The following is a 22,408-nucleotide window of genomic DNA, read 5'->3' as shown; positions in this document are numbered from 1 at the left end:
TTCCTGACCACCAATACTCAACACACACACACATAGATATGCACACACACACACATGCCCCCATGCACGCACACACGTGCACACATAATACACATGCAGGAAATTGTTCTCAACACGAACCATTCTTTTACCTTCAGTATGATTTGTAAACTTAACTTTTATGTGACAGAAGCAAGTGCCCCACAAACCTTCTCACACCAGAAACACCACCTCTGGATTTGGAGGCGAGCATTCATCTGGGGTGAACAGCAGTGTCTCCTGGTCCTCAGCCCTGCCCTCTGGTCACTAACTCTCAGCATTTAGAGCCCTCACCCTTGCAAGATGGAGGTGTGAGTGCGCATGGGTACCAGCAGCTGGACGCAGGGCTGATGGAGTCAAACGTGTGCTCAGGGGATGCTGCGATCCAGCCTCCGCTATTCTGACTTTTTTTTTTTTTAAGATTTTATTTATTTATTTGACAGAGACAGACAGCGAGAGAGGGAACACAAGCAGGGGGAGTGGAAGAGGAAGAAGCAGGCTCCTAGCCGAGGAGCCTGATGTGGGGCTCGATCCCAGAACGCCGGGATCACGCCCTGAGCCGAAGGCAGACGCTTAACGACTGTGCCACCAAGGCGCCCCCACTATTCTGGCTTTCTGAAACCCACCAGACCCTACTAAGGCCGTTACACAGAAGCTTGATATTATTGGTTTTGAAATCATACTATAATGGTTCAAAAATATAATAATTATTTTCATGTACTATTAGTAAACCTATGGACTGTCAAGGTTATGCATCACTCCTGGATAAGCAAGAGCCATCTTAGCCAATATTGCTATGAACATTTCGGGGTCATCAAACCCGTCTGAATTCAGGTTCTCTCTCACACAGTGATAGGGCTGGGACAAAAATCAGAAGTATTTCCTCTAACTCCCCAAAACTAAGATACCTGGTGTCCCCCTGCCTTGCTCTGGCACTAGATGTGAATTCCCAGCCAGTGACCCATTTGTAGGAGAAGCACCCCATTCCTGTTTCGTGCACTCACTAAGTGTGTTTATGGAGTGGGTGCACTGTCTACACCTTTGAATGTTGGCTAAGTGGCACCAGGAATCACTCTACAGGCGTCTTTCTGCCTAGAAGTGCTTCTGCTGCAGGACGGCCCACCCACGGGAGGGCTCTGACCTCTTGCCCCGGTGGCACCTGCCCTTCCACCTCGATGTCCCCAGCAGGCGCCAGCCCCTGTGTTTGGATGTCCTGTCCCTGCGTCATCACTTTCCTGCAGTCTCTTAATGTCGAAGAGACCTTCGGGTTAAGTCGGTTGTGTTTGGATGACACAGGCAGGTGTCTCTTTGGCCATCTTGAGTCACTGCTACAGGATTATCTACCAGAGGAAGTGTCTCTTGCCTTTTTCTTCCTCCCTAAAAGTTCTATGTGAGATTGGTTAAAAAATGAGGGATGTGTTTTGCCAGTGCTCCTCCTCACACTTACATTGAACGGTAGGAGCCAGACGATTCCTCATAAGGCAGGTAGGGTACATCCTTCTCAGGGTGCAGACACAGAGGCTCAGGGGAGTCCCAGGAATGAATCCAAAGGCCCTGACCCGGTTTGGTTTGCTCTCCTGGACCATGCTCAGTGCTCTCCGAACAGGAAAGCCTCTCTTTAAAAGGTCTTCTGTGTACCTGAGTGTGAACACACTAGTGTGCACTGTAGCGGCCACGGGCGGGTGCGGACCTGGCCCCCGCGACGCCCCTGCAGCTGCCGGCCTGCTCACTGAGCTGCCTCGTCCGCGTCTCTTCATACCACCCGCGGACAGCGTTGAGATGAACAAATTGCTGGTACATAGTAGGCTCTCCATCAATCTTTCCTGCTTGAATAGAGGGATTGTTTCCCTTTGTGCCAATTTCAAGATATTTTGGTGAATCCACTCCCTCGCTCATACTCTTTGTTTTAGAATATGCCCAGCTTCTAGCTGGCTGTGAAATTCAGAACAAGTCCACTTTCAGTTTTTCAGAGAAAAACAAGAGATCATTGTCTGAAGACAAAGAGGATGAGGCAGGTAAGGTGAGAACTTATGGACAGGTCAGTGAATGGACGAGGGTCTCTCCAGATGAAATCCTAGGACATCGGAACGCACGTCTCGTCATTTTTAAATAGCGATGCACCTCTTCCTCATGATTTTCCATCTAAACCGTTGCATGTTTGCCCCAAAACTCCATCCACTTGAGTGCTGCCATGTATTTCTGAGAATTAAGAAGATCCAACCCTACCTCATGTACAACCTTAATATTTCCTGTGGATCCCCTGTGCAGTAAGGCTCCTTAGAAAAGGACTCCAATCAAACCCTCCTAGCGTGGACCACTGATCCCAGTGCATTAACGAACAACAGAGGATATCCTAGAGCAGCTTCTAATTTGGAGCTTCATAGATGAAAGACCTTGTGCACAGGATCTATCTCCAGCTATCTTCTGATTACTAAGCATTCCCACACTTGCACCCATATCTGAAGCCACCACCTCATTGATTCTCAAAACTAACAATGGAGGGGCGCCTGGGTGGCACAGCGGTTAAGCGTCTGCCTTCGGCTCAGGGCGTGATCCCGGCGTTATGGGATCGAGCCCCACATCAGGCTCCTATGCTATGGGGCTATGAGCCTGCTTCTTCCTCTCCCACTCCCCCTGCTTGTGTTCCCTCTCTCGCTGGCTGTCTCTATCTCTGTCGAATAAATAAATAAAATCTTTAAAAAAAAAAAAACCTAACAATGGAAAGGAAACTCCTTTCCCATTGTGGACTTTTAGCAAGAGCTAGTGGGACCCCAATGCAGAGGACAGGGTATCGGCAGGTACACCTGTCCGCGGGTGTGGTGACAGGTGGTGAACAGGACTCATACAGGTTTGCGTGGCAGTGACAGGAACACCTCACCCTATGGAACTGGACAGTGTGTGTGACAATCTGAGATGTGCGTACCCTCGCCTGACAATTACAGCTCCCAGCACCCACCAAACACATGGTAGTCGCATCTCACACAGATACATGTACACCCATTCAATGCAATATTGTGTACAATCAAAACCAGAAACCATCTGCGGGGGACTGGTTAGATTATTACAAGTAACAATGTAGGCTTGGTCTGTGTGGTTGACAGAGCAGGGTCAACGCGATGAAGAGCAAAGTGTTAACAGAACACTACAGAGCAGCACATACAGTGAACCCCACCTGCACACAATAGTGCCGATCTGTAACCAGACATGCACATGTATGTCAATTAGCAGAAGAACATCTGGAACGTGTACATACCCACAGCTAACAGGGATCATCTTTGGAAAAAGTGGAATTTTGAGGACTAAGAAGGATTTTCACTTTTTATCTTATATGCTTCTAATTGTTTAATAGTTTATTTCAAAAGCAAACTCATGTAACATGTATGTAACCAAAAAAACCCCTAAAAGATATGGTAGCTTCTTATATCTATTAGTATTTTCAAAAGTTATATATCAATTGCTGTAAAGAATGATTAATAAATTCAGCTTAAAAAACTATACTTCCAAGTTCACATAATAATTACAAGCACTTGAACTCCCCCAAAAACAAACCATTCGTTGCTTCCCACTGTATTTATAACTGGTTCTGGGATCTGCTGACTGTTAACACACCAATAAACAATGCTACAAGGAAATCACGTTCAGCACAATTAGATCATTCAAGCTCATTAAAAAAATTCTCCCATATTAAGCAACATGACATAGAAAAGCAATTAAAGATGGAGGCAATTAAAACAAAGGCCAATCAGTACTACATCAGGGAGGAGAGGGCTGCTTCTGACACCAGCAGCCCCCCAGGGGCCCCCCAGCGGCGGCCCCCCAGCGGCCCCCCGAAGTGCTCTCTACCCGGTCAGGTCAGCCGAGCCTGTGGCACCTGATCACCACTGAAGATCTGTCACCGACAGCACAGCCTGAGCAACAAGGGCAGCGAGCTACAACAGCGTTTGGAGCCCATGGACGTTAGAACTGGAAGTAGCCTTAATGACCAAGTAGCCTATAGTCAAAACCCTCCACGTTTAGACTTGGGTGCTGACATCTGAATAGCTATTCAGCTGAATAGCTCAATAACCTGCCCAGTTTTCGTGGAACGTAAGAGCAGATCCAGGGCAAGGTCTCAGGTGGACTGGTCTCATCCCCTGCCCCCAACTACACCAGAGCAGTTCTACAGAAGTCTAAGACTTAATTTCGATGCCTTCTAGTAATGACCCCAAGCGTGAGTTGCCACAGCACATGGATGAAGAGCTGTTAACATGGCGTAAAGGGTGGAGACCGGCCTCAGCCACAGAGCAGGATCTGAGGTTCTGCATAGGTATGTGAATGCAGGGGCGCCTGGGTGGCGCAGGCGTTAGGCGTCTGCCTTCGGCTCAGGGCGTGATCCCGGCGTTATGGGATCGAGCCCCACATCAGGCTCCTCCGCTATGAGCCTGCTTCTTCCTCTCCCACTTCCCCTTGCTTGTGTTCCCTCTCTTGCTGGCTGTCTCTCTCTCTCTGTCAAATAAATAAATAAAATCTTTAAAAAAAATGGTATGTGAATGCAGGATGTTGGCAGCAATAAGATTTGGCCTCAGAAGTGGTACCTCCATCCACTAAGGCTTTCCGGCTTATTTTCTTTGCCCACCGGTGGAACAAGGGATTCCTACTGAAGTCAAAGCTTCCCAAGAGGCAAAGCCCAAGTAAACCCCAGAGGACAGAGACACCCCCTGGCGTCCCTCTTTCCTGGGAAACCCCGTGGCCCAGATCCTAATTACCCTTAGCTGGGTTTACTTCCCCACCTGCCTCTCTAATCCTATTCCTCCTCTTCCCATTCCGTGGAAAGAATATTCAAACTCTTGCGTCTATAATGCCATACCTCTGCTCAATAATAAATCAATTCAATAATAATAATAGTTATTATTATAACATTACCCATGTATCACAATATAAAGTTAAAAGTGTTTCGCATACAAACTTGTAAATTGTGCCCATCGCAGGTGAGGGAACCGAAGTTCAGAGGCACTGGGTCAGCTTGTAAGAGGCAAAGCTGGAAATGCAAACACTCCTGTTGGCCTGGCCTCCATGTCTGTAAGGCTGGTTACAGCTGTCTTGGAGTCTTACTACTGCCCCATGGAAACTTTCATCTAAGACATTTTCTCCATGTCCTCTAATACAGAGGCTACTTTCTCACTCGTGTTCATACATTTTCCCTCTATTTAAATATCAAAGATTTTCCAACCCTCTTTTCAAATCCCACCCTTTGTCTATTCAGAGACTTCCCAGATCCCTCCAGTCCTTGTGGGCTACCCCGTCTGAAGCAGGGCAGGGCCACCCCGCAGCCAACCATGGTAGGTCATGGCCATGAGCATGCGTGGTGCACACATCTCACCTGATGGAATGAGCTCCCTCCTCCCCTTTGCTGATGCTCTTGATACTGTTAGAGAAAGTAGCAAGTGTCTTGAAGGCAGGGATTGTATCTGCTTGCCTTTGCATCACCAGAGGCTGGGAGAGAGGCAATTCCTTAAAGGAATGAATTTTAATAAGATGTTTACTCAGGATGTTTACAGAAGGTGCTTACCATGCTGTGGATTCCTCTTGGTGTCCAGCACAGTACCACACTATTAGGGACTCCTAAGTAGTTACAGATCAATTGGAAAAATATAAGCCATTTGTCCCAGTCTGTTCGGGCTGCTACAGTAAAATACCACTGACAGGGTACCTATGAACAACAGAAGTTTGTTGCTCAGTTGTGGAGGCTGGGAGTCCAAGACCAGGATGTCAGCAGGGTTGGGTGAGGGCCCTTGTCTGGGTCACAGACTTCTTGCTGTGTCACATGGGAGAAGGGGTGAGGGAGCTCCCCGGGGCCTTCCACAAGAGTCCCACTCATGGAGGCTCCGCCCTCATGACCTGATCACCTCCAAGGGCCCACCTCCAAACAGCATCACCTTCGGAATTTGGTCTCAACCTATGAATTTTAGGGGGACACAGACATTCAGACCATAGCATCATCCTTCAGAAGATGGATGGGTTGTTCAGGAATGACAAGGCTCAAATACAGATTTGTTTGAACCAGTCATCTGTCTCGTGAGTACATGTGGCAAGAAGGTAACTTGATGTCCACGTATGTGCACACTTGGGAAAGTATTTCTCACTTCTGTTGTTTCTGAGACACAGCGACGCCATGCACTGAATCATGCTATTAATTGCTCAGTGAACTCCACAAAATTTGCAGGGGACCCTTCGGTAACAGTCAGAATTGCAGCAGCAAGCCCCCTCTTAGAATATCTATAATTACTGTCTGTCAAGGTCGTGATTGTAGATTGTGACTTAAATATGTTATTAGTTCAACTTAAACCAAGGCCTCATGCTCCAACCAGAAAATTCTAACACTAAGGGGCGTGGGCACATTTAGCAACCTTCGTTTTTGACAGACTGCTGAGGAGAAATGCTTTGTCTTCTCAAGACGAAATGCCAAGGACGGCTCTCTAAAACTCACAGCCATCTCATTGACAAGGAACTCAGAGGAAGACACAAGCTGAGAAACGGGATTCCTCTGTGTGAGTATATCCCTCCAACCGTTTCCCAAGTGATGAAAGAGACCTTCCCAGAAAGTAAACGAGTGGAATCACACCAAAAGAAAAGCCTTCTGCACAGCAAAGGAGACCAACAACAAAATGAACAGACAACCTACTGAATGGGGGAGCATATTTGCAAATGATATATCTGAAAAAGGGGTTAAAATCCAAAATATATAAAGAACTTCTGTACCTCAACACCAAAAAACAAATAATTCAATTAAAAATGGGCAGAGAACCTAAATACACATTTTTCCAAAGAGGATACACAGATGGCCAACAGACACATGAAAAGATGCTCAATGTCACTCATCATCAGGGAAATGCAAATTAAAACCATGATGAGATCACCTCACACCTGTCAGAATGGCTACAATCAACAACACAAGAAACAACAGGTGTTGGCAAAGATGCGGAGAAAGGGGAGCCCTCGTGCACTGCTGGTGGGAATGCAAACTGGTGCAGCCATTATGGAAAACCAGTATGGAGGTTCCTCAAAAAGTTAAAAATAGAACTATCCTATAATCCAGGAATCACACTGCTGGATATTTACCCAAAAAATGAAAACGCTAATTTAAAAAGATACATATACCTCTATGTTTATTGTAACATATTCTACAATAGCCAAATTATGGGTACAATCCAAGTGCCCATCAATAGATTAATGGATAAAGAAAATGTAATACGTATACAGAAAGGAATATTACTCAGCCATAAAAAAGAATGAGATCTTGCCATTTGCAACATGGATAGACGCAGAGGTTTCAATGCTAAGTGAAATAAGTCTGAGAAAGACAAATACCACACAACTTCACTAAGATCGGGAATTTAAGAAACAAAACAAAGAAAAAAAAGAGACAAACAATAAAAGAAGATAAACTCTTGAATACAGGGCATAAAATAGTGGTTGCTAGAGGGAAACTGGGTGGGAAGGTGGGAGAAATAGATAAAGGGGATTAAGAGGTACAATCTTCCATTTACAAAATAAATAAGTTATGGAGATGAAAAGTACAGCACAGGAAACACAGTTAATAAGATTATAAGAACGTTTGGTGACAGATGGTGACTACAGTTACCGTGATGAACACTGAGAAATATACGGAAATGCAGAACCATTACATTGTATACCTGAAACAATATAACACTGCATGTTAATTATACTTCAATTAAAATAAATAATAGACATTTTTAAAAAGAAAAAAACACTTTTACATGACAACATCTTCATGCTAATTATTTCATTTGGTCCTCAAAACAATCTTGAGAATAGGGCAAAGGAGATATTATTAGCTCTATTTCAGAGAAAAACTGATTTTCAGAAAGGTAACTTGTCCCAAATCATAGAGCTGGATTTGAACTCTGGGTTCCTCACTGGAAATTTACAGAATACCACCCTTTCGGCCGTCCCACCACTGCGTGTGTCGCACACCTCTGATGGGGGCTGACTACATCCCCAAATCTGACTGGCTATACCTTGGGAACTATATGACCAAGGAGAAGGGGAATCAGGAGCCTCGTGTACATGGGGAAGACTTAGACACACCTGCACACACCTGCCTGTGGGAGGGGGGATGAGGAGTGTGGGAAGGACCTTAACTTCACATCGTCAGGCCAGGATCCACGCCAACCCCGGCCCCTAGATTGGACATCCATTCCTTGGAACTTTGTCTTTATTTTTAAGAGTCTGTATTTATCAAGTTCAAATGATACTGAGATCGCTAATAGTTTGTCAGTGTGTATTCAGAAAATACTGACTTTCCATGCCGCAAGGAGGACGGTTGGGTAAGTGGGGGCCCGCCATCTGTTTTCTCTCTCCATCTCCCTCCCTGTCACACACTTTCTCACTCACTCTCATTTTCAACTGCTCACCGTCCTGCAGAGGGGAGTGCCAGGAGGTGGCGATTATAGGGACCTGGGTGCAGGATTCAGGGAGAGCTGGAGACTCGGAAGCGTGCTATCGCCTGGACTCACTGAAGCGAGGCAGGTGGTGTCTTCCGCACCTAATCACACAGGCCTGCTCCCTTTTCCATTTGGCAACGGGCTTATGGAAATCTCCCTTGGATCACATGGAAGGAGGAGGGCTTGGGAACCCCTGGCTGCCAACTGCAGCAGCTCCGAAGAGCAGCCCAGAACCAGCCCAGCCCCCCCCCTCCCCAGCAGCAGGAAGGGAGACTAGACCAGAGATGAAATGCTAAGGATTCAGCCCCACCCAGAGGTGGCCTCTGTGGGGCCTGCAGGAGAGGGGCTCCCGCCCATGTCATCAGTCCTGTCAGAAGTGCCCCAACGGAGGTGTGCTCTGCATGCTCAGCGTCCCAAGCAGGGGAACAGGGTCTGCATTTGGAGCTGGAGAGGTTCTCGGACCCGTGGAGGCAGAGCTGGGAGGGGTGTGGAGCACCATGAGATAGCGGACAGGGGACGTTGCCTGGGAGGAAATAGGGGAGACAGGAAGAGAATCAATGTTTGGACACTAGGTCCCCAGGAGTCCATGTCTCATCCTGGGACACAGGATGTGTCCTGTCCTATGTTAAGCTCCATAGGCGACAAGCAGGGAATGACAGACAGGTCTAGAAAAGTTACCATGGAAACAGAGGGAAGCATGCGGGGCGTTGCAGGGCTGGGTGTGTGGAGGGGCTGCCTGCAGCCCTGTGAGCGACCATGGCCTCAGGGCGCTGCGTACCCACCCCGCAAGGATGCCGCAGACTTCCATCTCATGCTTCCTGCTATGTCCTTCTAGCCACATAAAAGATAAAGCTCTTTGTTCACAAAGCTCGAGAAGAGTCATACTTTGGATTTCTGAAACTATACTCCACCTGATGGCCCTGAAAGGTGATGACTAGGTCAGAAGGTTCTCAGTGCAATGAGATAAAAATCAATATTTCTAGGGTAAAATTGCATGGAAACATAGCTAAAATCTGTAGACATGGGCAAAGGTAAAATTTCTTTGTCATAAATTTTAATTTAAAAATGTCTATGGGCGTTATATCTTCAGCTAATAATATCTTCTTGAGGCAGGAAGAAAGAAAGGGAGAAAAAGAGAAGGGAGTCAGGAATAGGGAAGAAAAAGGGGAGGAGGAGGAGGGAAAAGGGAGAGGGAGGCAAGTAATCTGAACAATACGGAAAGAGCTAAGGTGATCCACATTTTGAAAATTTAGAAAACATTGCTAATATCTACCAATAGGAGAATCACAAATGAATCATAATGATTTGATATTACCAAATATGTGATTACTAATAACGATGGACAAGTGATAGATACATTTCAAAGTTAATGCAAGTGTTCAAAGACATGGTGAGAGCGAAGTCGAATGAGAGCCAGGACAGCCTGTCCCACAAGTGGGAAAGTGCTCTGTGCTGCCAGCAGCGGCGAGGAGAGGGCATGGACAGAGCACAGGCCTCCACCCCACTGGTGTCCGTTCTTATGTGAAGGCACATCGTACACGTATCAATTATGAAATGACAAGTGTAGGTGGCAAAGTAGTATGTTTTTAAATCTGAAAAAAAATGAGATCGTTTCATGGGATGATTTGATCAATAAAACATCTCCCTGCTGAGCAGCGACGATCTGGATTCCCGCCCGCACATCCCGGAACCCCACGGGGCAGACGTGCGTCTGAGGCATGGGCAGGCCCCCCCAAGCAGGTTGTGGGGATGGACGGAAGCCCTGTTGTCTTTCTGAGGTTTGTGGTGGGCCCAGGGTGATGGTGCTGAGAGACCCCAGCTCAGGGCGTTCATGCTAGGCTCTGGGAGCAGACACTGGGGGCACAGCCCATGTTGTCACCACCCGGTGACTTGGAATAAGCTTCACTGCCTCTCTGGGCTTGGGTTTTGTCCCCTGTGGAGTGAGAATGGTGTTAGCAGGTGTCTCCCTGAGAAGGGCCGTCAGAGGATGGAGATGACACCGCTCCAGCATTTAGGATTTGCCTGCGTATTGTACACTTCCTCATCATCAGTGAACAACTGGCCCCCGAGCATCCAGAACCATTTTCTATCCTGTTCCGGTCTCAGTCTGCTCCAGCTGCTGTGACAAAAATGCCGCAGCCGTTGTCTTGTCAGCACATCCTCACCGGGCGGAGAGAGCAAGAGAGAGCAAGCTCCCGACTCTACCGACCAGAGCAGGACCCCTGTCACACAGGCCCTGCCCTCACCACCTCACCACCCCCACAGGCCCAGCTCTGAGCACCTGCAACCCGGGGCTTAGGGTCTCAGTGGGTAACATTTGGGGGATGCAGACATTCAGTCCACGGTGACTGACAATCACTCATCACTTGTGTTTCTCTCTGACTCCCCATAAAAGCATCACCTTTAGAAAGAAACAATAGGAAGGGGACTGAAAGTAGTGGGGATTCAGGCATTTTTAACGCACAGACTTTATATAATATCGATGCATTATTTAAAATTTACTAGTCACTCTGTATTTTATGCTTTCTCATACTTCCTTGTATTTTAAAAGCTCTATACAAAGATGAATGACTCACAATAAATGTACTGTGTGCAAACAAATACACCCAACCGCTTGGTGCCCACGTGTGGGAGGAACGGACTCCAGGCCTCCCTGAACCCCACACTCCTTATTGGGAGGAAGGAAGTCCAGGCCTCCCTGAACCCCACACTCCTTACTGGGAGGAACGGACTCCAGGCCTCCCTGAACCCCACACTCCTTACTGGGAGGAAGGAAGTCCAGGCCTCCCTGAACCCCACACTCCTTACTGGGAGGAAGGAAGTCCAGGCCTCCCTGAACCCCACACTCCTTCCTGGACAAGTATTTTCTTCACCCCTTAAAGCCAAAACAGTGTGTACAATGCCAAAGAAATATGGATCCTGATGGACAGATGATGGGGCAAAGGCTATGGACCTGTCTTGGAAATGAGTCCACAGCTGACTTCCCACCCTGCTCAGCACATACACACGTGCAACACACATGCACTGTCGGCCTCAACGCAGCAACAACCTGGGAGTCTGCACTGACCTCTCCGCAGCCCCTCCCCCCATGCTGCATCCTACAAGGGAGAGCCTCAAGTCCTTCCTGGGCTCTACACTTGTTGAGACTTCACTTGATATTTATTTAAACATCACAGAATCGAAATCTGTAATAAACAGATTGTTATAAAATTCTACAATGAAGAACTAAAGTCTTACTTTAGTCCAATCTGAGAAACTGTAAAATCCACAACATAAATGAATACCAGGGCCTGCGATGCAAGCTGAGCCCCACTTTGCCCGTTACTCACTGGTAAAAAGATCTGTACCTTAAGCAAGGCCAACCTGTGGAAACGGTCTTTCTACCAAAACAACTTAGCAAAGATGGCCTTTCTGTCTGTGGACATCCTACTATTTGAATGCTTAGGCTGTTGAGTTAAAACAATTGGAGACCACTCTGAAGGGAGGGAAAGGCAGGCAGCTGAAAGGGATTTGGCTCCTTTTTCCATTAACTCATAGGCAAATCCAATAGGAAAAAGAACAGAAAGAAGCCCAATCGTGTGAAAGTAACCCACCTCAAGGATTCTCAAATGAAACAAAAGGGAAGAAATGTCCAGAGGAGTATATTTACTGGATTAGTAGGTAAACATGTATAACACACCTTGGCCTGTGAGACCCCCCTTCTTCAAGGAAGGTGAACTAACCTGCCCCTCAACCAGGTCGAGATTCTATCAATGGACCCATCAACCGCACCGCTGCCCTGGGGCGCATGGTGTCCCACAGCTGTCAGGGAAGAAGCAGGGACACGTGAGGACAGTGGCCTCTGAAGAGGGGTCTACAGGAGCCTCTCTGAGCAGGGACCTGGGAGGATGTGCCCCACAGCCCTTTTCTATATGCCCCATGAGCTCCATCAACCATTCCCTATGTTCTTGGTTTGGAAAGGGGGTGAGTGGTATCAGACCGCATTCTGTGTGTTTACCTTTTGTTTATAAACAAATATGTCTGTGAAAATGCTTGTCTTATAATTTCCTATAATTAATTTTAAAATCCATTTGTATAATAAAAAATGAAAAACTTGAGTAAATACATTTTGAGTAAATTCGTATGACAATGAATCAAAGTTTAAAAAAATAATGAGCCGTTTGTGCTATCACATACTTAAGATTTCTTTCTATGATGGAAAAACTGAAGGTAAGGACAGGTAAGTGACTGACCACCCACGGCCACACAGTGGCATCTGACCCAGATCCAAGCTTGTGGGGTCTGGGCAGTGCATCCTGGTGATGCCCAAATGGCAGACAGGAACCATCAGGAGATGAAGGGCCGCCTGAGTCTGGGCGTGGTCACAGCAGGAGTGACAGTGAGTACCCTGAGCAGATATGATGCTTGTGCAGGAAAACCCCATGTAAGGTCCAGGACAGTCATCTCCAAGGTACAAAGGATACAGGTGATGCTGGGGCTCGCTCGAGCATTGCAGAGACATGGGTCCTGTTTGTGGTTCTGCTCCTTACAAACTTTATGCTCTTGGACAAATGTTCTACCTCCTTGAGCAACTGTTTTCATTTATACACACCAAGTTCAACCAGATGACCTCTACAGTCCTACCAGCTCTAAGTCACAGGAGACCATGATTAAAATGTTCCTTTAACTTTTTTTTTTTTTTTAAGTAGGCTCCATGCCCAGCACAGAGCCTAACATGGGGCTTTAACTCAGGACCCTGAGATCAAGACCTGAGCTGATATCCAGAGTTGGACACTTAACCACCCAGGCATCCCCAAAATGTTCCTTTAAATAGTGAGTTCAAATATGTATCATGGGATTCGGTTATGACAACTTAAAGCTGAACACAGGTTTACGCAATGCACTTTATAGGCAAAATAAAGGAATTGCATCATCTCCTGACCGAAGAGAAGTCCCATTTATTTATTTTTTATTTGCTTCTGATTCCCTCTTTTGAGAAGCAGAAAATAAAGAATTTTTAAAAAAAATATTATACACCTGGCCTTAATGAACCTAAAGAGCAATTCATCACCACGAAATCCAGCCTTTTTTGGATTGCAGGAGGAAGGTAAACAGGCTGTAGGCACTGGTCCTTGATGTGAAAGCAAATGTCAGAGGAGAAGCTCTGATATTTGGTCCTGGGCTCCCACTTTTTCGCAGGCATTTGCTAAATCCACGTTTGATGAGCTTCCCCACCTATCAATTCTGCCAGTTCCCTCTGGAGCCGTGCAGAATGTGCTGCGTGGAAATGTCATCTGCCAGGCCTGCAATTACCGCGGGCTGCAATCACGGGCACAACGCGGAATGGGTCGAATCCAGGTGAGAGCGGACAGCAATCAAGCCTGGGGATGGGAGAACAAAGCCATTTTCTCTCATTTGCCGACAACACAACCATCAGGCCTTAATTAGGAGGCGAGTGTGGGCTGGCTGCTGGAAGGCTGCTTATTACCCCGCTCAGCTCCCAATCAGCCTGCACCGATGGGCCACCGAGAGACGGCCACCGTGGCCAGAGAAGGGAACAGGTGGGAAGGAGCCACGAGTGCAGAGGGGACAAGCCCTTGGGAATAAAAATAAGTTGGGAAGGGCGAGGGGGCCAACCCCCTAAGAGGAGCTGAAAGTAAGTCACCCAGCTCTGTGGGCGCGCCCTGTGCACATTCACCGGACACACCTGCTCGGACAAGAAACGTTCAGTTCCACGACACTCCTTGGCCCCCAAAAGTTCTTCTTTTCAAACCACATCCCCCAGGGACCCCCCAAACTGGAAGATATGGAGTACATTCTTTACTTTTATTCACGATTTTTTGTAATCAACGTAAGAGCATTTATCTAAAACAACTTCCCTAAAGTTCCTCTGTATATCATACGTATTTATTGTATATTTATATTGAATATACATCTATTTGCTTGCATCTACATTAAAATGTCAAAAGTTCAGTTCAAAATATCCTCGAGAGACTGGTATGTTAACACTTAATTGTAAGTCTAATTGTCTTTCAATAAAGCCTGTGCATTAAAAATAAATGTAGTGTTTACTGGTAAGAATCACACACACACACACAGACCCTTCCTATATCAAAACACCTACATTCATGTATGAACTAAACACAGAACTGCATTTTCGCCGGTATTACTAAAATTTCATTGTAGTAGGGACAGCTGCACAACAGAGCATGATCGAGAGCCGTTTTTTGCATTCTTTTTTTTTTTAATGTTTTTTTTTATTATATTATGTTAGTCACCATACAGTACATCCCTGGTTTCTGAGTTAAAGTTCGATGATTCATTAGTTGCATAGACAGCCGTTTTTTGAACGTTGTAAGCAAGTCTCTGCTGGGTGGTGTGGTCCCTGCACGTGGGAGGGGCCGCACAGCCGCCAACCCTGGGCCAACCTGGGATGGAGCGCAAGGGGCAGGCATGCATGCATGCACGCTGATCAGAGTCATGCACAAGCTTTTATGGAGCTTAATACCCAAGTATCCATATAAAGGAGCCCACAGTTCCTAATCTATTTTAAAGGGCCCAGGAAATTAGCCGTCCATTCTCCTGGACGACACACAGAGGCGATGGGAGGCCGGAACTCAGCCGTCCCTGCTGGTCCCTTTCTCCTGGGACTTGTGGATGGTGTGCACTCACGTTCTCTTAGCTTCTGCTCCTGGGGGGCTGAGGGTTTGAGAAACCATGAAGAACAAGCTGCCCCCTTGCTGGTGAGCCAGCCAAATGCAGGCCGGCCAGTTTGGAGCGATGTGGTGTTTGAAATCCACGTCCAAGGCGAAATTACAGCACAAAAGCTTCATCCTGTGCATCTGGCCATCCCCCCTCCCTGGAGAAGAGGTTACCTAAACCCAGGAAGTGCAATCTCTTCTCAGAACTTCTACACAAGCCCCAAAGTAAACACGGCTCCTATCTGAAACCACAGCGAGAGAAAATCAATTTACTGCCCCCAACTCCAAATCCACTTCTTCTTCTAATCATCCTCCACCCAAGCAAGACGATGTATAGAAAATTAGGTCAGACTAGGCCTTCCTCCCACTCAGGAGCCTGCAGGCGCTTTCTCACAGCATTCAGGGTAGGAGGCACGAAACTCCTGCCCATACCTCCAGCATCTCATAGGAACTGGCCCTTCTTACCTCTCCCAGCTCTTATGGTACTCACAACGCACTACCATGGCAGTTCTCAAAGTGGGATTCAAGGAACGCAGTTATTTCACCCCAGAGCCTTTGCACATGCTGTTTATTCTGCCAAGAACTCCTAACCCGTGCCCAAAGTTTAACCCTCTTTATGGTAAGGGCTTATGCCTCGTCTTCTGTAGTAGCCCTACAATTTTCCTTTTTTGAGACCTTGATTTTTACTTTCTTTATATTATTTCCCTTCTCATATGGGAAAAAATTCACTCACTCAAGTATAGGATTCATCTGCCTGTTCCCTGGTATTGTCACAGTGCCCACTGCACAGTAAAGACCTGAAAAATGAGTGGGCCAGTAAGTGAAGGAGACACAGGACTGTCACATTTCAGAACAGATTACTACAACACATGCTTTGAAGCTTCTTTGCACATATTCAAGTGTATAGCAGATTATTTGTCGAAAATATTCTAGGTGAGGTCTTCCCTAGAAACTGGAGAGTGACCAGGGTTATGTCATTTTGCGGGATACTTTTGGAGACCCTGGCAATTGAGGAAATATTCCCTTCAGTGGTGAAGATGGAGGGAGCATGAAAATGAGATAATCTAAAAGCCTGGTGCATCTCAGGCCCCAGAACCTAGTGCGTCTCAGACCTGAGACCCAAGCACATCTCAGACTGCAGAACCTAGTGAATTTAGGGCCTTTTTAGGTGGCAGGCTGTGAAGAGTCAGGACACGAGAGGGTAAAACCAGCTGGTCAGATCTAAGCTTTTCAAATAAATACTACTTGCTTTCCATTGGGATCAGAGACCCTAGGAAAACATCAGAGCCATATCACTTATGAAGGATATGTGGATCCTTCCATGATACACGTTTTTTTTTTTTTTTAAGATTTATTTGACAGAGACAGCCAGCGAGAGAGGGAACACAAGCAGGGGAATGGGAGAGGAAGAAGCAGGCTCCTAGCAGAGGAGCCTGATGTGGGGCTCGATCCCAGAACGCTGGGATCATGCCCTGAGCCGAAGGCAGATGCTTAACGACTGAGCCACCCAGGCGCCCCCCATGATACACGTTTTAGTCTCACTAAACCAATGAAGTGCCAACCCAAAGCTGCCCCTACTTATGCTTCTCCAGCAGGGTCCTGAACATTCTGCACATGGCAGAAGGCTTTCACCTCCCTGGAGGGAGAAGCAGCTGGACCAAGAGAAAGCGCTGCTGCTGTAGACCCGGGGCCACTTCCTGCAGTTTGAGGCAAACGAGTCATGGGCCTGCATTGGGAAACACAAGCAAGCCAGATACGTATAAATGAACAGAAACTCAGGAGCCTCTGATTAGGTAGACACACACGTACAGAGCCACACGTGCGTGTCTGGGTAGTACCTTCCAGCTCCATTTCCCCCAACATCCTACTCCCCATTTCTCACCCTTTCAAGCAGAAGAGGATGTGGGGAAGAGCCCCAGGACATGGGTTCGTCCAAGTTTTACGAAGTCAGTTATTCAACACCCTACCAAAGATGGCAGGAGTGGGCCAGCACAGCCTCCCGCGGAGCCCTGTTAACCCTGTTAACTCGTCTCCTAAATTTATCAAAGCCTTTCTTTTACCAGACACCATGCTTGTTCCTGCAGACAAGACAACAGACAAAAACAGATGGTATCCCTCCCTGGAGGGAAGCCCACTCTTCTCTATAGAAATCTGACTCTCTCCAGAGACCTCCGTCTGGTGGAGGCATCCTGGTCTTTAGATCCCGTGCTGCTGCATTTTTCCATGCATTTCAAATTGCTGAAATAGAAGGGCTGCCCTGAATGAGCTTACATTCTACTATAAATATATGTCAGATGAAATTAATTTAATGCAGGCACACTTGGGGCTTGGGGTCTAGTAGAACACGCAGTCTATATTCAACCCTCCACTCTAGCTCGAATAGCAGCTGTAAAGAACAGCTAGGTAACACATGGAAGGCTTCTAGAAGAATGATTCAAAATCCCCCTTATGGCCTTTGCTTCCTTTTTTCTTCACCCTCTCAGCCAGCTGACTTGCTAGTCTTGAACCTGCCGTTACACGCAGTCCAGGGACATACCTGCCGGTACTGGCTGTGGGCGGCGACCAGCATATACGTAATTTTGATTCAGCTGCTGGCTATATCTGCAGGCTTTTTTCTTAAATATTTCATTGTTCATCTCTCTAGTCTGCCTCATTTCAGTTCGAACTGATCCTAGCAGAGCCCAAAGCCCTGTCCAGGTGTCTCCATCATTCTCCACTGTGAAGGAAGTACTCTCCTTTGTGATGGGAGCCCTCGGATCTGGGATAGGGTGACCTTTGCTGTGGTCCCAGATCAGTCAGAGCGGGGTCAGCAATTGGCCTGCAGCGAGGCCCCTCCCTTGAGACGCTGAGTGCAGTTGGCTTGAGAATCAACAAGTCAAGTCTTCAACACCTGTCTGTTAACACAAATGCACTTGGGAATCCTGCTTTTCTAAAATTAGAACTGCCAGTTCTACAATGAGGAGTGTACGCTCTCGCTGTCTTCAGGTACTGAAGTCAGTGTCTGGACTGGAAATCATTTTCTCTCTCTGGAATTTGAAATGAAAGCAACACCTCTGCCAAAAATATTTGCTAATGAAGAATCATGAAAATGCTTAAACGTCTGAAAACCCAGTGAGGTAATGCCCCCTGTTGTCAGCATGCTGACCTCAGCACATTGCTTCTTATGGTCCATTGTAGCTCAAATATTTTGTCCTTTTAACTTCATTCAATGAGGCAGATGCATAAGGCTTGCTCTCCATCTTCCCATCGGTGACACTTGGGAATATGTTATCACTCCGTTTTGGGTCTGGAACACCACCCATACAATCTATAAGCTAATCTTTGGTATGCTACTTATATCTAACAAGTTCTGAGAAAAGATAAAAGAGTAAGAATTAAACCAACTAATTGTAGGTCTGGCGCCACATTACACAACTCTGTGACTGTATCAGATGTGGAAAGTGAAGCAGGGTTGACTAGATCACTAGTAGATCAAAACCAGTGAGCCCCAGTTTGTGGGAGGAGATTTTAGGGATTATAGGCCCCACTGCTCCTTCTGGATTACATTTGAGCTAGAGAGTTTTCTCAGAATACGAAGCAGCCTAAAGTTACATTTTATAGTTATAACTTAAAGTAAAAGACTTGCGTGTTATCTATGTATAAAATGACTTGTAATAAAAAATTATGTCGATTCTGTGAGCCAATATACTGATTTTAGTTGTTTTTTTGTTATTTATTAATAAAGCTCTCCCCAATGATCTATACGATTAATCATCCAATAATTGGCATTTCATAGTTATTAATCAGGTTTTATCTTCCTTTAGAACATTTCAGAAATTCTTTAATGCCAAGAGCTTTTGCATCATACTGAAATGGAAATATTACAGGTATATTTCTTTGGAATGGCACACCGTGGGGCGGGGAGAAAGATGAGTAACGGACAACCAGTGATCCTTCTGCTGAAAGTGCCTTCCATTTGTTTGGGAGCGTCGGGCTGTCACTAGACTACCTCCTTGCAATAGTGCTTGTCCTGCTATCCTCGTCAGAAGTGGGGGAGAAGCAGCAGTGCCTCCGTGCTCTAGGAAATCAACACTTTTCTGGTTGCTTGCGAGGTGTCCTTGCTGGCTGTGAGGAGGTCTTCCAACCTCATCAGACCCTCTCTTTATTCTGCAACAACAACTCTAAGAACCAAGTTGTTGGTTTAAAATGGGGTAAGTATACTCTGTAACATGAAATGTTATCACTGCCACCTTACTTGTGGGTATTTACTTGTGGAATGCTAGAATGTCAATGCTGGAAGGGATCCTGGAAGTCATCGACCACGAATAGCCTTCAGAGCTAACCATCCAATGTAATTACTAATGGTGGATGAAGAAGTGGGTGGTTCTGCTTTTGGCAACGGCATACCATCTTTCAGCATAATCTTCCTGCTGATAACAACTAGACAGATTAGACTCTGTTTATATAATCTGCTTGAAGGCACTGGAGAGCGACCATGATTTGCACAGCCAAGAGACCAGGCAGAAAGAAACCCACGGAGATGGGCCCTATATTAAGCACAACTTTTTGGCTTGAGACAGTTATGATACCAAAGTGACTCATGAAGGTCTCAGAATCTGAACATCTCTGTTCATCTCTGAATGTTGCATGACTAGGGGCATAAGATTGAAGCTCATGGCCAATGGGAAGGAATTTCCCTGGAAACACCACAGACTGCCAGCTGGGATCACTTTAAGGCTTCATCCCAGGAATAAATCAAAACTGGAACAGCTCAGTCCTCTTGCGATGAAACCCAGCTTGAAGCATCTCAATTCCTGCTTTGGTTGAAGCCATGTTTTTTAGTCTAGATGGTCGGAGCAAAAGTAAATATTTTCTGGAGGAAGATGACACAAAGCAACATTAACAGAGAGCCCCAATGTATACCTACAATTTTTTATCTACCATGTCTGTAATGCAAACAAAACAAAACAAGGCCAACACATAAGTAGATTTGACCAAAACCCAGGAAAAAAAATAACGGCCAGCAGAAACAGACACATTGGAATTATCTGACAAGAATTTAAGTTAATGAAATTGCCAAAGGAATTTAACACAATGTTGAGTTTCAAGAGATAAATAAAACTTATTCTAAAGATCAAATGGAAATTTTACAATTGAAAACCCTAAGAATTGAAACTAGGAACTCAATGGATGGGATTAACAGAATATGCTTGGCTGAAGAGACAACTAGTGAACTGGAAGATAGGTCAGAAGAAAATATCACAATTAATATAAGAGAAATAAAATTACATTAAATAAAGGAATGAAAAAACATTTGAAAAATTAAGGCTTAGGATTTTCAAAAGTGATGAAAATGTTGGCTCACAAATTCAAGAAGCACCGTGAATCCCAAATGGGATAAATACAAAGAAAACCATATCTGACACTTCCTAGTAAAACTGCGAGAACCAAAAACCAAGAAAAAAATGTGTGAAGTGGCAGCAATCAAATGACAGCTAGCTTCTCAACAGAAACAAGAGAATGCAGAAGACAATGGAATTCTGTATTAAAAAGGGTTAATGAAAGTAAATGCCAATCTTGTGAAAAAACCCTTCAGATATGAAGGTAAAGAAAGGACATTTTCAGACAAAAAAATGGAAGAATTTGTCATCAGTAGATCCACATGAATAAAATTCTTACAGATCATTTAGCCAGAAGGAAAATGATCTGCTCATCGCTTAGAGATTCATGAAGAGGAGAATATCAACCAAAACTATAAGTAGCGTGTAAATCTAAACGATCATTAGCTGTATTAAAGGGTAATAACACCTTGTAGGATTTCATATATTTATAAAGAAACAACTGTATAGATGTTTATTAAGTTTATAAATAACCTACATAAAGTTTATATATAAATAGAAAGTTATATTTATCAATTGTATATACATACATATTTCTAAAGAAATAGCTGTAATAACACATAGACCAGGGGGGTATAGATTGAGTTAAAGTATTCATAGGGTCACTGACTATTTGGAAAGTGGTAAAACTACAACTAATACTAAATTCTAGTAAATAAGAATAAATATTGTAATTTCAAAGTAATCAATAAAAAGCAGTAAAAGAAAGTATAACTAACAAGTTAGGAGTAGTAAAAAGGAATAATGTAAAATACTAAATCCAAATAAATTTAAGGAAGTCATAGAAGAAGTGGTAAAAGTAGAAAAAAAATAGCAATTGAAGGATGTGACCCATTAATAATCACAGTGAGATGTCAAGGTATCAAAGATGATCATAGGGGACCAGAAGCATTTGAGTCACACCCTCAATACACAGGCAGGGGACTGTGGAACGTGGAGGAGGGAGGCCGCCTGGGGTGTAAGTGCCCGCAGACACCATCCCTGCTGGTCCGTAACGGTCTCAGTGACGAGGCCAGACACCGGACCAGGGCACACGTAACTGACTGACATCACACGGGGTCGCGCAGGTGGGCAGTTATGCTGAGAAATAGCAAGACTGCGTCTGGATTGTTGATCTTACTGACGAGGGGCCTGAGGCCAGAGGACGCACTAACCTGGAGTCAGCACTCACTCAGCATTGAGAACGACTACTATGTGCTGCATGATGAACAGGTATGTTTCCTTAATTCATAAATTTTTTAAAAGTTGTATATATGCATAGAAATAGCTACAAAATGAGACAGAAAGAAGCCCTTACAACAGGGACCAGATGAAAGGCCATTGATTAAAGAAGTGAACAGTCGGTTATGGGAAAGGCTTAAGTGTATCTTCACAGAATTAGGGTTCTTAACTTGGATGATAAAAAATGAGAAGGCTCGAGGAAGTGGGAGAAGGGGGGAAGGATGCAGCGATGAGATCTCTGCAGTGTCGTCAGTAATGAAGTAAAGCTTGGGTCTCCTCATAAAATGTTCATCCTTTGCTTTGAAGAGCAAATACCCTTTTTTTCTTAAAGATTTTATTTATTTATTTGACAGAGAGAGAGGCAGCGAGAGAGGGAACACAAGCAGGGGGTGTGGGAGAGAAAGAAGCAGGCTCCCAGCGGAGCAGGGAGCCCCATGCAGGGCTCGATCCCAGAACCCTGGGATCACGCCCTGAGCCGAAGGCAGATGCTTAACGACTGAGCCACCCAGGCGCCCCAGCAAATACCCTTTTTGATTTAAGATATTTTGAAATGTTAATTTCTTAAGGTAACAGAATTTTTGGAAAATCTGTGCCTAAGAGCAGATGGTGTGGCACAGACGGCCAGCCCGGGCGCTCCTCCCCCTGCTGGCCACACAGCTAAGCCACG

This window comes from Ursus maritimus, unplaced genomic scaffold (genome assembly GCF_017311325.1).
Source record: "Ursus maritimus isolate PB19 unplaced genomic scaffold, ASM1731132v1 scaffold_6, whole genome shotgun sequence".
NCBI lineage: Eukaryota > Metazoa > Chordata > Mammalia > Carnivora > Ursidae > Ursus > Ursus maritimus.
The sequence above is the reverse complement of the archived record's forward strand: the minus strand, read 5'-3'. Positions refer to the sequence as shown.